General features: G+C 39.6%; 1 pseudogene; it reads left to right on the top strand.

Annotated features, from left to right (window-relative positions):
• The first annotated feature begins 916 nt into the window (after positions 1-916).
• On the top strand, positions 917-5,094 carry LOC121244242 (annotated as a pseudogene).
• The last annotated feature ends 7,306 nt before the right edge of the window (positions 5,095-12,400 follow it).

The raw sequence follows: 12,400 nt of genomic DNA, 5'->3' as shown, positions 1-12,400 counted from the left end.
CTATCGGTGTTCTTCACAAAGGCGAGTAAATCTCATTTTTGCTTAGCCTTAGCATCATCGTCTTCCGTATCAGGGCTTATTACAATGGCTTCTTCGGGCTTCGGCTTAACAACAGCGTTCTTCTAAGGCTTTGGTGCCACGGCTCGTATACCTGCCGCAACCCCATCAACAAGAAGAGGAGCTCCATCAACATTCACACAGAATTGTTTCTGCAAAATTTAGACAGACCCGATATGCAAAATCAGGCATATTCCTAATCACAAACTCATAAATTCCAATTAAGAGACCAAATAAATTAGATAGATGACTAGAACCTTGTTATTTTCAGCAGTTGTTGCAGCTAGCGCATTTGCGAGCAGTTGAGCACAAAAACTCCTAAAAAGACTATCAGATAAAATTCAGTGAGAGGGAAAACAAAATCGAAATCAATAAATACGAGAGGGGGAGTGTAAGGAGACCTTGTGATGGGACGATTTGGTTTGCCCTCGATTCCTCGAATGGTTACAAGATTCCCAATATCACCAAGTGCTCTGCAATTTCTTGCTTCGGCTGCATCATTCTTCTTCTGCTGCTTACCTCCTCCAACTACTGCCTTACCTAAAAAAAATCAAAGTACATCAAATGATAAATATTAAGTGGATTGATAAGTATTAAGCGTTTGGTCTGAAATAAAGGATTCTAAGGCATATCACTTATCAGACAGAAAAAGAAATACATTAATTAAAGAAAAAAAGATTCGAAGAAAACATTCTGCCCCTCAGTTATTGAATACTCATGGTGCGAATGAGGGCTATGCATTAATCAATGTTTTATAACTGTGGGCGACGGAGTTTGGTGGTGGCAACGTCCAAACATTTCTCACGATTGTTGTCGTTCAAGGAGCTGTGATCTGGGTAAGGGGTACGTGCTGTTCGCAATGGGAAGGGTACATGCTATAATCAGGTGTGTGCTTTTGTATTGTGCATTTAGCCCACTTTCCTACGTGTCTAATTATAATTGGGGGCTGTTATTCTGCTAAGTGCAGATGGGCTGTTCCGAAGAGGAACTCTTAAGTAATAAAGTAAACTTCAAATAGATATATACTCGCACAATCAAAGGAATAAACTCCTATATGAACTCCAACAAGCTTTTTTTTACTATCAGCCCCATAGATTAGTAGTTTCATCTGCTAGAAATGTTTGGTGAAAAGTGTCCCATGCATCCTTGTTGTTTCTCCCAGAATCTTATATGCTCCAATCAATTTGATCACCTTTTAAACATCTAGCTAGCAACTAAGCCCCAGCTGCTGCTCCTGAAAGTCACTTTTGCCGCAAAGTGGCCCCTAAAACAGCCTAGAATTTATCTTCCTCCCACAGTAGCTTTCTATGAGACTCAAAACGTGTAGACTGTGGCGAAAACAGCCTTGCACACACCTGGGTTGAACAGAACCCAACACCCCTGAATTTATCCTTAGCAGTCCCCTGATAAAACTCAGAGAAGGCGAGAAAAGTTGTTCCGTAATAAGATCTGAAGATTGACAGAATCGGAGCTTTGATTGCTAGTGTTGAATTGTTAAAGAAAATGTCCTATGGTTAACTTATTAACCCCTGATGTTTATGGTGTACAGAATTTGGAGGGAAATCAGACTTTTGGCTGCGTCAAAACCTGTCATTGCATCGATGTCTGATGTTGCAGCGAGTGGAGGATACTACATGGCGGTGGCAGCCGGGACTATTGTTGCAGAAAATCTAACCTTGACTGGTTCCATTGGAGTTGTTACAGGTGGACCTAAGAATACTTTAAACAAACAAAAAAATAGTGAACCTAATCGATAGTGATTAGGACAGTTAAATACCAGAAATTTAAGCTGGCTGGGGGAGTAAGAAAATGAAATTTAGAGAGAGCATATGCTAAAAGCTTTGGTTAGTTAAGGTTAGTATGTGGCAATTATCTTCTGCATCGAATCCTCTTTCCATAAAAAACCTTCTGATTAGTAAACTCTCCAGATATTACAAAAGGGAAGAATATTAGTTATCGTATGTCCTTCAGGAACCCCTGTTCTGGAATGAGACATATACATGTTGCAATTTCTCCGGAGGCACAACACTTAGCATACCACATATTTAAAAAAGATCAAAACTGACTAATAAAAAATTTAGATGTACCTTTTTAGTTTGTATTTTAATGGTTTTCACATTAAAGCAAAACCTCTTATGGAAGATTGTAACTGGAGTGAAGCTCATAGTGTGCCTTCTTGTGCTGTGAACCTGCAAGTTCACTCCTGGAATGGTTCCTGCGACTCTATTCTCAATCATGATTGAGCTTGTGGTATTTAGGCTTGAGTTTATTTAGTTTTTTTCAAGGTCTTAGTCAGGAAATGAACTGGAAGATCTGAACTAAAGAAGTTCATACGACCAATTTTTCAATTATATATCATGGTTTACTCCTGGGTCTCAAATTGCTTTCATTTGGAAGTTGGTTAATCTCAATATATCTTCCACATTCCTTGAAACCAAATTGCACTCTCCCTTATGGTTGCTCAAATTGGACTTTTCTAAGCCTAAAACTTGGTTCCTAAAAGTTGTTGATGCTAATGCTTCGTTAAATTTTGTAGGGAAGTTTAACCTGGGAAAACTTTATGAGAAGGTTGGCCTCAACAAAGAAATTATATCAAGGGGAAGATTTGCTGAGCTCCTTGCAGCTGAACACAGACCTTTCAGGTAATGAGGCCTTGTGGCTTGCTAGCTTTATAAATCCTTGGTGAAACATGGCAGGATAGTAGTCTGCTGTACAAAGCATTCATGTTCACGTTAAATGCTGAATGTCTTCTGCCTAATAGGTATGCTGATGGTGTATAAATTGTTCTATTTCAATGATTATGTATTACATCAATGCTCAAATTGTTACACCCACACAATAAAAATTGAAAATGGAATTACATTATGTATTGATTTGGGCTTGGGAAGTTATGGATGAAATGGACAAGTAATTGATTAAATAGCATAAGTACTACTGCCTAGAGGAATACTCAGAATCTTTATATATTGATCTTATTTCAAATTCATATTTGAAATGCCTGTGATGATAGAAGGGGGACGGTTGATATTCTCTATTTGAAAATGACAATGGTAGCACCTAACTCTACAAAGGAGATAATGGTAGGAAGCTGGTGGGTATGAGGATCGAACCCATGATCACTTATTCACCAAACTGCATGAGAGTGAGCTTTACTATTAAACCAACACCCTCCAGTAGTACCTATGATAATCCTTTGATATGATAAAATAACTGACCCTCTGGTATAATAGTGCAATGCTATAATGCAACAATTATTCAGATCTCCTCTGGTAGTTGGGATTTCTTAGTTTTCTCTAACCAGGCTGCCAACTATTTTCTGGGAAGTAGCAGCAGGTTTTTAGATCAACCAATAGTCACAAATGGTGCCTCCACAGTTTGACATCCAATCCAACCTAGTTAACAAAGTCCAAAGACCTTATACTCAAATACACAATTTGTCAATCTGTTTTCTATATCAAAAGAGAAATTGTACTTTTTGTAGATGCAGTTCTCTCTCTGTGATTAGTAAAAAAACCGCTTTTAAATTCCTTTTGCACCATTTAATGAAGTTTTATTGTTTATTAAAAAACAAGGTTAAGTCTATTATCTTCTAAAACTTTAGGGTTGATCAAATGATGAATACTGAATATTCTATTTAGTTTATTAATACAAGAGAATTGTAATTTTGTTACTCACTTTACCTTAGGGGTTGGCTCAAGTGGTAAAGGCTTTGGGCTTGGGGGTATGCTTTCCCCAGGTCTAAGGTTCAAATCCCCTTGGATGCAAACAATCTCTAGGGGCCATCGGATTGGCAGATTTTTCTCTTAATTACGCGATGTGCACTTGCGGGAAACTCCTTGCTGAGGGCATGTGCACCTCCGGGATTAGTCGGGATGCTCTTTCTGGACACCCAGTGCTAATCAAAAAAATATTTTGTTATTCACTTTAATCAGTTATCCGGGCTCTGCATTCACTGTGTTGTAGCTGCTGTGCGGTATGACTGCCTGAATCTTGATGTCTTTTGAGGCCACCCTTAATGTTCCTTATTTGCAGGAAATTGCCTCATTCTGTTACTTTAGCTTGGTGCTTACCTCTATGATCCAAGTAACTAGTTATCAACTTTTTATACAGGCCAAATGAAGCTGAACTCTTTGCCAAGGTTGCAGAGAAGGCATATAAGCGATTTCGGGACAAGGCAGCCTTTGCCAGATCAATGCCTCTAAGCTGATCATTTTGATGTTCATCAAGAATTCCAGCTGCTTCATTCTTTTTTCATGTTCAAAGTCCAAAGTCTGTGCAATGTCCCATCTTTTTTTTCCCAGGTAGATAAGATGGAGGAGGTTGCACAGGGAAGGGTTTGGACAGGTAAAGATGCAGTTTCAAGAGGATTGGTAGATGCTATTGGTGGGCTTTCTCGGGCTTTTGCTATAGCAAAAATGAAGGCTAATATACCACAGGACGGACAGGTTTGTTGTTTACTATTTCACCAGTTTTTGGTCATGAATTTGCTTGGGGAATGAAATCTACTGCTGATTAATATAGCAAAAATGAAGGCTAATATACCACAAGACGGACATGGTTGTTGTTTACTATTTCACCAGTTTTTGGTCATGAATTTGCTTGGGGAATGAAATCTACTGCTGATTATTGATTCTACTGAAATCACAAGCCTGCTCGTACATATTTTTATAGTACTATGTAATTGGCTTAGGATTCACAATCACCTTGTGTAGATTATGTGCATATTAAAAGTGAAAAATATTGTATGGTTTTGCTTTCCATTATCCTGAGAGATTGTTTTCTAATGGATTTGGTTGATGGAGCTAGGTTACTGTAGTGGAGCTTTCAAGACCCTCCCCAACACTACCAGAAATCTAAAGTGGCATAGGGAATACCCTAGTTGGAGTTGACAGAACACTGAAAGAACTACTGGAAGAGTTAAAATTTTCTAATGGAGTTCAAGCCCGGATGGATGGAATTCTGTTTCAAAGATTGAAGGAATATTCTTATGCCAATCCCATCTTCACTCTGATGAAGGATTACCTGAGTTCCCTCTAAGCTTTATGGGTTCTCAGTTGTCCTGGGTCTCTTTCTTCTTCCAAAATCTTGAGTAATGCTATATACAATCGTAGAATATGCAAGCGTCGTGTAGTCGTTTTGAAAATTGTGGGGTCTACTATTAAAAAATTAATTTTTTTATAAATCCTGTATTCATTCACTTTTTTCAAAATAATTGCATAGTGCTTGCACACTTCTCTTAGAAATATGAAGGTGAAAAGAAAGTAAGCTGCATTAAGTTTAATTAATTTGTGCTTTTCTTTTCTTGGTTTTCCTCTGTCTTCTCTTTACTTGGCTGTGTATATATGCCGAGTTAAAGATTGTATAAACTAATAAGGAAATACAAAGAGAAGGGAAGGAGGTTTCAAGAGTAAATTAATATATACATTTATTTAAATAGTAAAAAATGTAAAAGATTCTTGAAAGTTTCCTACAACTTTTCTACCTGCTTCGACCCCCACCTAGAGAGAAGCAAGTAAAATTAATATTTGTACATACATTTCATTTTTATACACTTCAATAAATTTATATCAATAACTTTTACTTAATTGTGGAAAGATTACATCGAATTGTTTCGTTAAAGTAAACTATAAATATTTTATAACAAAATCGATTATTTTATGAAAATTTATATTCTCAAGTTAAGTTTGTGTCTAAAGCATATTTAATAAAGTACTTACATGACATAATTTATAGTTTAATTTGAACTCAAATTATAAATTATGCTCTACGTATCAGCTTAACTTTCAATATAATCTTTCCACAATTTCAGCTTCAACACCTACATCTTCAACTTCTAAATTATGGGTGAATTCGGTCCGGTCCGATTGGTCCATAGGGGATTTTAGGGACAGGACCGAACCAGTTTTGTCAACCATTTTTTCACTTCGAACCACACCGAATACCGTATTGGATCAAATACCAAATGGGCCAATTTTTTGATATTCGGCCCAACTGACATTTCTAGTCAAGTTTCGGCTCAAGTCCTGACATTTTATTCCATTTTTAACCTAAATTATTATTAACATACAAAAAATAGAAGAAATGTTTTTGAAAAAGATGCAATATGCCAATAACATCCCAACTATAAATAAAAGAAAAATATAGAAAAAATGGAAAAATAAAAATTATCCATATTCATCCAAAAAAAGGTTATCAATCATACTAATAAAATTAAAAACAAAAAATAGAGAAAAAGAAATTAAAAAAATTCCTAATAATCCAAACTCCAAATAAAAGAAAAAAAAAGTTAAAAAACAAAAAAAAAAAAAAGTAAAGGAAATTAAACATAAAAATTATTACAATTTACAATCCATGCATCTAGTCATAACCTACCTACTTAGAAAGTGATATTACAAATTACAAATATTACAAATGACTGAATAATAATAATAAAAGAAAGAAGAAATGCCACAACTAAAACTCAAAATCTCCACAACTTTACTACAAAAACATAGCAAACAAATAATAAATATCTTAGTTTTAAATTGTTTTAAATGCAAACGAAAAGTATTAGTATAGTAGTATAGTCTTCTCACCTCATTCATCTACAATGAGTGTAGACATTGTATTCGATGCCTCCATAAAATTTTCAATATCCTCAACAAGTTCTATACATAAAAGATAAAACAAAACAAATTATATAAATTTACATAACATATAAATCAATGAATCATTAAAAGATAATAAAAGGAAATAAATTATTTACATATACCCATATCCAGCTGCTTCTCAAAATTCTCTATCTCATCTATTAAAGTCCTAAGGCTAATTGGAGTAGAAGAAGAACAAAGCCAATTATGTATACAAATGAGGCCCTCTACTGTGACGCCCCGACTCCCACGTACAAAAACAACCAGGGAATCGTGACGTCAGGATGGTGACAACACGGTCACGCATCCCAACGAAATGTGCTCGAGTGTGTGCAACATGCAAAGGTGCACAATAAAAGTCGCAGCGGATAATATAAATAAGTCAACTAAGTACCAGAAATTTAAATACAAATATTCAACACAATTTATCTTTAAAAAATATACAGTCATCCCAAATATAATACAAAAGGTAAATACATAAATTGATAAAAACATAACACACTAAACAGGAGCAATCCCAGATCACTCCTCCAACGGAGCCAAGCTAAGGCTCGTCATCATCATCTGCATCAAAATCTGCGATACCATAAAATGGTACCACAGGTAAGTATAAACCAAACAACTCTCGGGATAAAAATACATTAATGCAACCAATAATATAGCAAAATACATTTAGCCATAAAATACCATTTTTTCCCAGAAAAATGATTATTTCCAACACACGCCAAAAATCCCATTTTGGCCCAAAATATCCGTAAAACATTTTCCCATAAAATGATTCACACAAACAACCCATTTATCGGATACTGTAGGCGGGAATCGCAGGCGGGACTCTACCACCGTCCCTGCTTACCACCATCCCTACCGCGTGCACCGTAGGCGGGAATCACAGGCGGGACACAACCACCATCCCTACCGCGTGCACCGTAGGCGGGAATCACAGGCGGGACACAACCACCATCCCTGCTTACCACCATTCTTATCGCGTGCACCGTAGGCAGGAATCGCAGGCGGGACTCTACCACCATCTCTGCTTACCACCATCCCTACAGTTCCTTTACACACAATGAATACTTAACAGAGCACTGTAGGCGGGAATCACAGGCGGGACACAACCACCATCCCTGCTTACCACCATCCCTACAGTCTCTTTTCCTTTTACTCACATGAGAATCCAATTCCAATAAACACATGAACATGTATGCAATCATGCGAAAACCCAGTTTTCTTTACAAACATGATCATGCATGCAATATGCGATGTACATGAACAAGCCATAACCAACAACCAACAACCACAATTCACAATGCAAACAAACACACAACTCCGTCCACAATCCATCCGACCCCCGAAACTCCTCGGACTCAGTCCGGCAAAAGAAACCAATTCACAGATAATATGTGTTAGTGCAAAAATATATTTAAATCACGAAAGTTCTTTAAGGAAAATACTTACAGTGCAATATAACAATTTCCGAAGGATCACGAAGTTGCAAGTGGGGATGTCTGAGCAACACCACAGTGTAAAATACACTGTGGCCGTGGGTCACAGATACCCACTTTTCAACGAGGACAAACGAAGACCCAAAAATGGTAGGGTAGGGCCTAGGGAGGTCGGTGAAGCCAATGGTGGTGGTGGTTTGCCGTGGGTGGCGGCGGAATGGGCGGTAGAAGACCAAAATGCCCAAATCGGAAATGTAGATGGTGGAGCTTCACCGGTGGCGGATCGGAGGTGGGGTTGGGTCCAATGGGTTGCCAAGAGGTCGGGGATGAAGTGGTAGGAAGATGGTGGCCAATGGCGGTGCGACTGCGGCGCAACGGCGGAAAGAGTGCCGCGGCTTCGTGGGCTTCGTGGGGGCTAACGGCGGCACGAACGGAGGTGATATTGGTGGGGTGAGGTCGCTGGCGGTTGGGGAAGCTAGCGGGCTGGGTGGTGAAGGCCACCGCCGGCTCACGGCGGCGCAGGCGTGAAAGTGGCCCGCGGCTTTGTGGGGTGCGTGTGGGCTATCGGCGGCGAGGTAGGGGCTGAGATTTGGGGGGTGAGGTCGCCGGAGGGAGGGGGAGATGGTCGGCCGGGCGGTGTCGCGCACGGCGGCGCGACGGCGGTGGGCTGGGGGAGAGGAAGAACGGACGGAGAGAGAGGGAGGGAGAGGGAGTTGCGCGCACGGGGGAGGGGAGAAATAAGGAAGAAGAAAAAAAGAAAAGAAAGAAAAGAAAAGAAAAGGAGAGGAAGAAAAATAGAGGGAAAAGAAATGAGGTCCAATATTCATAACTTGGGTCACAAAAATGATCCAACGGAGATGATTTTAAAACCACAAGTTAAATAAAATAATTTAAACGTAATGGTAAAGTCAAATTGAAATAATTAAATCCCACAGTAATTAATTTAAATATTAAAAGCAATTTAAATGCATAACAATAAATAAATATTAAGAAAGCACATAAAAATTAATTTTCATCAAATTAAAATCATAGAAATAAACTTACTAAAAATCCAACCAATTTTAAAATAAGAGGATAAATTTTTGAACAATAAAAAATAATCATTCAGTAAAAATACACTAAAATACGGGGTGTTACATCCTCCCCCCCTTTAAATAAAATTTCGTCCTCAAAATTTGTAGGGCCAAACATCACTCTAAAGCAGGATACCCAATACAACCAGAACACTCTTAAGAAAACCACACAACCTCCAACACCCAACGGGCATGGGTACAGCTTGCATAACTTTCCAAAACCCAAGAATAGACCACACATGGCATCCATTACGAAAGGTAAGATTAGACTCATACCTGCCATAACTCCAGCGTCCTGAGTCCCTGGAATCTCGTCGCCAGCACTACCAGGAGTCACCGCATACACCCGAGCCTGAACTAGTTGCCTCTGATTAGTCCTAACACCGCAATGACCACCCTGATTTCCTTGGGTCCAATTAGGGCACTCACGAGCAAAGTGCCCTGTCTGACCACACTCAAAGCACTGGTTCCAACCCTGACGACACTCGCCCTCATGGGCTCTATTACACCTACCACAAACTGGAGCTCGGCCCCCAATACGTATACCGGAAGCTGCCTGCGCTCTGGCCCCGATCCTTTGCACAAACTTCTGTGGCGACCCGGAGCTGCTCCCTTCACCATCAACGTTCAGTCGCTTCTTACCCGGAGGGGAACCTACCACAGCACCTCGCTCTCGCTCAGCAATTGAGGCCACATTGACCAACCTCTGAAAGTTCTGGATTTCCAGGCATGCGACCTGCCTGCGGATTTGAGGGCGCAACCCTTCTTGGAAACGTTCAGCCTGCATCTCTTCAGTAGCAATGAGGTGAGGGGCGAACCGTCCAAGCTCCATAAATTTCCTTGCATACTGCTCGACAGTCATGTCCCCTTGAACCAAATTATTGAAATTCCGAGCCATTTGCCGTCTCACCGAAACAGGAAAGAATCGATCATCAAATTCTTTCTTAAAACGCTGCCAAGACACAGCAGCCAAGGATCTCAACTCCATCTCTAAAAGTGACCGCTTGGTCTCCCACCAATTTGCCGCTTCACCTTGCAGCATATAGCTCCCATATAATACCCTCTGGGCCTCAGTGCATCCACAGACTTCAAACGTTCTTTCCAGATCTTGAATCCACCTTCTAGCCCGTAATGGATCCTCTTCACCAGAAAAAGCAGGGGTCCTATGCGCTAAGAAGCGCTCATAGGTGCACCCGGCCTGCATCGCCCTGTACTGCTCTCCTTGCTGTGGACGAAAATTCTGCTGAAGAAACTCCGTCATCCTATTCAACGCCCTCACCATGGCATAATTTCCATCACCCCTCGGTAATTCATCCTCGGGCTCATTAGCTTGCCTTCTTGGTCGTACCATTTTCCTGCCATAGCGTAACCCTTAACCCCACTATCAGCTTAAAACAAACTAAAAATATAATTATAGTAAAATAAATTAAAATACAACAATATCACATAAAATAAAATAAAATAAAACCAACAAAATAAAATATCATAAGACAAAAGGAATAAAACAAATGAAATAGTACACAAGAAAATAATTGAAACAAGTAAAATTGCCTGCCATATAATAAAATAACTAAATAAACTAAAATAACAAAAATAAGATAAATAAACAAACAATTAACGTACAATAAAATAAATAAATTAAATTAAAATAATATATTTCCAACAAAATAATTTCAAATCAAAATTTTAAAATTTTCTGGTACTACACCTATGTGACATGTGGTTTTACCCAGAGCCGAACTGCTCTGATACCACCTGTGACGTCCCGACTCCCACGTACAAAAACAACCAGGGAATCGTGACGTCAAGATGGTGACAACACGGTCACGCATCCCAACGAAATGTGCTCGAGTGTGTGCAACATGCAAAGGTGCACAATAAAAGTCGCAGCGGATAATATAAATAAGTCAACTAAGTACCAGAAATTTAAATACAAATATTCAACACAATTTATCTTTAAAAAATATACAGTCATCCCAACTATAATACAAAAGGTAAATACATAAATTGATAAAAACATAACTCACTAAACAGGAGCAATCCCAGATCACTCCTCCAACGAAGCCAAGCTAAGACTCGTCATCATCATCATCTGCATCAAAATCTGCGATACCATAAAATGGTACCACAGGTAAGTATAAACCAAACAACTCTCGGGATAAAAATACATTAATGCAACCAACAATATAGCAAAATACATTTAGCCATAAAATACCATTTTTTCCCAGAAAAATGATTATTTCCAACACACGCCAAAAATCTCATTTTGGCCCAAAATATCCGTAAAACATTTTCCCATAAAATGATTCACACAAACAACCCATTTATCGGACACTGTAGGCGGGAATCGCAGGCGGGACTCTACCACCGTCCCTGCTTACCACCATCCCTACCGCGTGCACCGTAGGCGGGAATCACAGGCGGGACACAACCACCATCCCTGCTTACCACCATCTCTATCGCGTGCACCGTAGGCGGGAATCGCAGGCGGGACTCTACCACCATCCCTGCTTACCACCATCCCTACAGTTCCTTTACACACAATGAATACTTAACAGAGCACTGTAGGCGGGAATCACAGGCGGGACACAACCACCATCCCTGCTTACCACCATCCCTACAGTCTCTTTTCCTTCTACTCACATGAGAATCCAATTCCAATAAACACATGAACATGTATGCAATCATGCGAAAACCCAGTTTTCTTTACAAACATGATCATGCATGCAATATGCGATGTACATGAACAAGCCATAACCAACAACCAACAACCACAATTCACAATGCAAACAAACACACAACTCCGTCCACAATCCATCCGACCCCCGAAACTCCTCGGACTCAGTCCGGTAAAAGAAACCAATTCACAGATAATATGTGTTAGTGCAAAAATATATTTAAATCACGAAAGTTCTTTAAGGAAAATACTTACAGTGCAATATAACAATTTCCGAAGGATCACGAAGTTGCAAGTGGTGATGTCTGAGCAACACCACAGTGTAAAATACACTATGGCCGTGGGTCACAGATACCCACTTTTCAACGAGGACAAACGAAGACCTAAAAATGGTAGGGTAGGGCCTAGGGAGGTCGGTGAAGCCAATGGTGGTGGTGGTTTGCCGTGGGTGGCGGCGGAATGGGCGGTAGAAGACCAAAATGCCCAAATCGGAAATGTAGATGGTGGAGCTTCACCGGTGGC

This window comes from Juglans microcarpa x Juglans regia, chromosome 8S, assembly GCF_004785595.1.
Source record: "Juglans microcarpa x Juglans regia isolate MS1-56 chromosome 8S, Jm3101_v1.0, whole genome shotgun sequence".
In the NCBI taxonomy this organism is placed as follows: Eukaryota; Viridiplantae; Streptophyta; class Magnoliopsida; order Fagales; family Juglandaceae; genus Juglans; species Juglans microcarpa x Juglans regia.
The sequence above is the reverse complement of the archived record's forward strand: the minus strand, read 5'-3'. Positions and strand labels throughout refer to the sequence as shown.